Raw genomic sequence first — 6,000 nt, 5'->3', positions numbered from 1 at the left:
CAGTGTTCTGGGACAATGGAGTGGGACATCCTCTCAGAAGATCACAGTTCAGACTGTTCAGATATGACTGAAGCCCCACACAGACAATGGAGTGGGACATCAGCTCTCAGAAGACACACAGTGTTCAGACTGGGACAATGGGGTGGGACATCCACTCAGAAGTCAGTCACAGTGTTCAGACTGGGACAAGTCTCCTGCTGGGGAGTGGGACATCCTCTCAGAAGATCACAGTGTTCAGACTGGGACAATGGAGTGGGACAGATATCACCTCAGCCCACCGGCAATGAAGAAACACTCAAACTTTAGCACGCTGTATTATTCTATACAGACACAGAACAAGATACACAGAGTAAAATATCTTCAGATTTCATGTCTTTGGTGTGTTCTGATTTACCCAGCCCATCTGCTCCCCATTGTGTATGTCTTAGTGTGTGTGTGTGTGTGTGTGTGTGTGTGTGTGTGTGCAGGAACACAGGTAGTTGTGTCAGTCAGCCTGTGAAGAACTCTGTGCTCCTCAACCCACTAACATTCCAGTCAACTGGTTCAGTTCTTTAACCTCTGTGTACACCAGGACCTGCTCTGCTCCTCTACCCACTCACATTCAGTCAACTGGTTCAGTTATAACCTCTGCTATACACCAGGACCTGCTCTGCTCCTCAACCCACTCACATTCCAGTCAACTGGTTCAGTTCTTTAACCTCTGATGTACACCAGGACCTGCTCTGCTCCTCAACCCACTCACATTCCAGTCAACTGGTTCAGTTCTTTAACCTCTGATGTACACCAGGACCTGCTCTGCTCCTCAACCCACTCACATTCCAGTCAACTGGTTCAGTTCTTTAACCTCTGATGTACACCAGGACCTGCTCTGCTCCTCAACCCACTCACATTCCAGTCAACTGGTTCAGTTCTTTAACCTCTGATTTACACCAGGACCTGCTCTGCTCCTCAACCCACTCACATTCCAGTCAACTGGTTCAGTTCTTTAACCTCTGATTACACCAGGACCTGCTCTGCTCCTCAACCCACTCACATTCAGTCAACTGGTTCAGTTCTGATTTTAACCTCTGACAGTACTCCAACTGGGGGTGTTCTTTAACCCTCTGAGATACCCACAGGACCATTCCAGTCAACTGGTTCAGTTCTTTAACCTCTGATGTACACCAGGACCTGCTCTGCTCCTCAACCCACTAACATTCCAGTCAACTGGTTCAGTTCTATAACCTCTGATTTACACCAGGACCTGCTCTGCTCCTCAACCCACTAACATTCCAGTCAACTGGTTCAGTTCTTTAACCTCTGATTTACCCACTCTTCAGATATCACCAGGACCTGCTCTGCTCCTCAGCCCACTCACATTCCAGTCAACTGGAGAATAGCTGGATCAATGGAAGAAGGTGTAGGTCCGTGTCTTTTACGGTGTGTGTGATCAGGGCCTTTTGATAGCACTAACCAAGATTTTGCCATGGAGTGTAGAAAAATGTTGCATTTTTAAAGCAAGTTTTTTTTGCAATTCTCACATTTCTGCCATAGGGAGGAGAACAAATGTTACAGTTTTATAACACATTTCATGCAATTATACACATTTTACCATGAATTATGCCATGCTACTTTGATATCTGAGTGAGAATGACTAACCAAATCAACGGGGCCCCCTGGAGGTCAGGGCCCCTGGGCAGTCAGTCTGCTGTGGCCCCGGCTCCAAAAAAACAACATTCGGCCATGATTACTACAAGTTTAGATAGCTGGCTAGACTATCAAACAATTGTGAGCTGATATGGCTAATTCAGTGACTGTCAGTGACTGACACAAGATAAGAACTGATAAACGATGCACAACCACAATTCTAAATTGCACCTGGTGTAGTGTTACCTCTCTGCTCCCCACAGTCAGTCTCCTGCTGGGGGTGTAGTGTTACCTCTCTGCTCCCCACAGTCAGTCTCCTGCCTGCTGGGTCTCTGCTTCAGTCAGTCTCCTGCTGGGGGTGTAGTATACTCTCTGCTCCCCACAGTCAGTCTCCTGCTGGGGGTGTAGTGTTACCTCTGCTCCCCACAGTCAGTCTCCTGCTGGGGTGTAGTGTTACCTCTCTGCTCCCCACAGTCAGTCTCCTGCTGGGGGTGTAGTTACCTCTCTGCTCCCCACATTGCAGTCAGTCTCCTGCTGGGGGTGTAGTGTTACCTCTCTGCTCCCCTCTGCTGCAGTCAGTCTCCTGCTGGGGGTGTAGTCAGCCTGCCTCTCTGCTCCCCACAGTCAGTCTCCTGCTGGGGGTGTAGTGTTACTCTCTGCTCCCCACAGTCAGTCTCCTGCTGGGGGTGTAGTGTTACCTCTCTGCTCCCCACAGTCAGTCTCCTGCTGGGGGTGTAGTGTTACCTCTCTGCTCCCCACAGTCAGTCTCCTGCTGGGGGTGTAGTGTTACCTCTCTGCTCCCCGCAGTCAGTCTCCTGCTGGGGGTGTAGTGTTACCTCTCTGCTCCCCACAGTCAGTCTCCTGCTGGGGGGGTGTAGTGTTACTGGGGGTGTAGTGTTCTCTGCTAACCCCCCACAGTCAGTCTCCTGCTGGGGGTGTAGTGTTATCTCTGCTCCTGCTCCCCACAGTCAGTCTCCTGCTCCCCACAGTCAGGGGGTGTAGTGTTACCTCTCTGCTCCCCACAGTCAGTCTCCTGCTGGGGGTGTAGTGTTACCTCTCTGCTCCCCACTCAGTCTCCTGCAGTCAGTCTCCTCCCCAGCAGTCAGTCTCCTGCTGGGGGTGTAGTGTCCCCAACACCTCCCTGCTCTGCTCCCCACAGTCAGTCTCCTGCTGCTGGGGGTGCTCTCTGCTCCCCACAGTCAGTCTCCTGCTGGGGGTGTAGTGTTCTCTGCTCCCCGCAGTCAGTCTCCTGCTGGGGGTGTAGTGTCCCCCTCTCTGCTCCCCTGCAGTCAGTCTCCTGCTGGGGGTGTAGTGTTACCTCTGCTCCCCACAGTCAGTCTCCTGCACTGTTACTCTCTGCTCCCACAGTCAGTCTCCTGCTGGGGGTGTAGTGTTACATCTCTGCTCCCCACAGTCAGTCTCCTGCTGGGGGTGTAGTGTTACCTCTCTGCTCCCCACAGTCAGTCTCCTGCTGGGGGTGTAGTGTTACCTCTCTGCTCCCCACAGTCAGTCTCCTGCTGGGGGTCAGCTCCCCACAGTCAGTCTCCTCTCTGCTCCCCTGCAGTCAGTCTCCTGCTACAAGTGGACTCTGCTACAAACTCCAGTAAGACTCTCCCACACTCCTCTGTCTTCTTCTGATCTCCCCTCCATACTGAGTACATCCCCACAGAGACAGACCAAAGAGAAGCACTGCTTAATCAGAGTACAGTGGGATTAGCAGAGAGAAAGCCCCCAGGGATATCAACCCAGATCTCACCAGCCCAGGCCCACAATGACTGACCCATGACCCAGACATAGAAGGCCATTTTAATATTTCTAGTTTAGTTTGGCGTGTATCCATGTCCATCTCAGAAAGGATTCAGGGGGTGGAGTTGTCAGTCTCCTGCTGGGGGTGTAAAGTCTCCTGCTGGGGGTGTAGTGTGTGTGTGTGTGTGTGTGTGTGTGCCTGCAGTGTGTGTGCCTGTGTGTGTGCAGTCAGTATGTGTGTGTTTCTGGCTGCACCATGTAATCAGCCTGATGGCCAGTCCTTTTAAGAGGTATTACAACTATAAGTCAGTATATACACTGAGTATACAAAACTTATGAACACCTGCTCTTTCCATGACATTCCACTGACCAGGTCATCATTAATCAGTGTAGATGAAGGGAGGAGACTGGTTAAAGAAGGATTGTTAAGCCCTGAGACATGGATTGTGTCTGTGTGTTATTCAGAGGGTGACTGGGCAAGACAACATATTTAAGTGTCTTTGAACTGGACATGGTCCAGTAGGTGTCAGAGCACACCGGTTTGTACCAGTCACAGAACTGCAATGCTGCTGGGTTTTTCACGCTCAACAGTTTCCTGTGTGTATCTAGAATGGTCCAACCGCCCAAAGGACATCCAGCCAACTCTGACACAACTGTGGGAAGCATTAGAGTCCAAATGGGCCAACATCCCTCATTGGAACTGCAGTGTTACCTCTCTGCTCCCCACAGTCAGCTTGACACAACCCTCTAACATTCCAGTCCAACCCCCGACAAATGGAGCCCTCATCCTTAACCCACATAGAGCCAGTCAACTGGGGGCAGTTCTCATTAACCCACACATAGAGCCATACAGCAGCCCTCTGCTCATTAACCCACACAGATTCATACAACAGCCCTCATCATTAACCCACACAGAGCCATACAGCAGCCCTCATCATTAACCCACACAGAGCCATACAGCAGCCCTCATCATTAACCCACACAGAGCCATACAGCAGCCCTCATCATTAACCCACACAGAGCCATACAGCAGCCCTCATCATTAACCCACACAGAGCCATATGAAGGGGAGGAGCAGCCCTCATCATTAATGATTGTGTATTTTAGAGCCATACAGCAGCCCTCATCATTAACCCACACAGAGCCATACAGCAGCCCTCATCATTAACCCACACAGAGCCATACAGCAGCCCTCATCATTAACCCACACAGAGCCATACAGCAGCCCTCATCATTAACCCACACAGAGCCATACAGCAGCCCTCATCATTAACCCACACAGAGCCATACAGCAGCCCTCATCATTAACCCACACAGAGCCATACAGCAGCCCTCATCATTACAGAGCAGCCCTCATCATTAACCCACCAGAGCCATACAGCAGCCCTCATCATTAACCCACACAGCCATACAGCAGCCCTCATCATTAACCCACACAGAGCCATACAGCAGCCCTCATCATTAACCCACACAGAGCCATACAGCAGCCCTCATCATTAAGCCCCATCACCCACAGAGCCATACAGCAGCCCTCATCATTAACCCACACAGAGCCATACAGCAGCCCTCATCATTAACCCACACAGAGCCATACAGCAGCCCTCATCATTAACCCACACAGAGCCATACAGCAGCCCTCATCATTAACCCACACAGAGCCATACAGCAGCCCTCATCATTAACCCACACAGAGCCATACAGCAGCCCTCATCATTAACCCACACAGAGCCATACAGCAGCCCTCATCATTAACCCACACAGAGCCATACAGCAGCCCTCATCATTAACCCACACAGAGCCATACAGCAGCCCTCATCATTAACCCACACACAGAGCCATACAGCAGCCCTCATCATTAACCCACACAGAGCCATACAGCAGCCCTCATCATTAACCCACACAGAGCCATACAGCAGCCCTCATCATTAACCCACACAGAGTCTCCATACAGCAGCCCTCATCATTAACCCACACAGAGCCATACAGCAGCCCTCATCATTAACCCACACAGAGCCATACAGCAGCCCTCATCATTAACCCACACAGAGCCATACAGCAGCCCTCATCATTAACCCACACAGAGCCATACAGCAGCCCTCATCATTAACCCACACAGAGCCATACAGCAGCCCTCATCATTAACCCACACAGAGCCATACAGCAGCCCTCATCATTAACCCACACAGAGCCATACAGCAGCCCTCATCATTAACCCACATAGAGCCATACAGCAGCCCTCATCATTAACCCACACAGAGCCATACAGCAGCCCTCATCATTAACCCACACAGAGCCATACAGCAGCCCTCATCATTAACCCACACAGAGCCATACAGTCAGCCCTCCATTAGCCAGCAGCCCTCATCATTAACCCACACAGAGCCATACAGCAGCCCTCATCATTAACCCACACAGAGCCATACAGCAGCCCTCATCATTAACCCACACAGAGCCATACAGCAGCCCTCATCATTAACCCACACAGAGCCATACAGCAGCCCTCCATTAACCCACACAGAGCCATACAGCAGCCCTCATCATTAACCCACACAGAGCCATAGAGCCATACAGCAGCCCTCATCATTAACCCACACAGAGCCATACAGCAGCCCTCATCATTAACCCACA

The sequence above is a fragment of the Oncorhynchus masou genome, chromosome 2 (genome assembly GCF_036934945.1).
Source record: "Oncorhynchus masou masou isolate Uvic2021 chromosome 2, UVic_Omas_1.1, whole genome shotgun sequence".
Lineage (NCBI taxonomy): Eukaryota > Metazoa > Chordata > Actinopteri > Salmoniformes > Salmonidae > Oncorhynchus > Oncorhynchus masou.
This window is presented reverse-complemented; position numbering follows the sequence as displayed.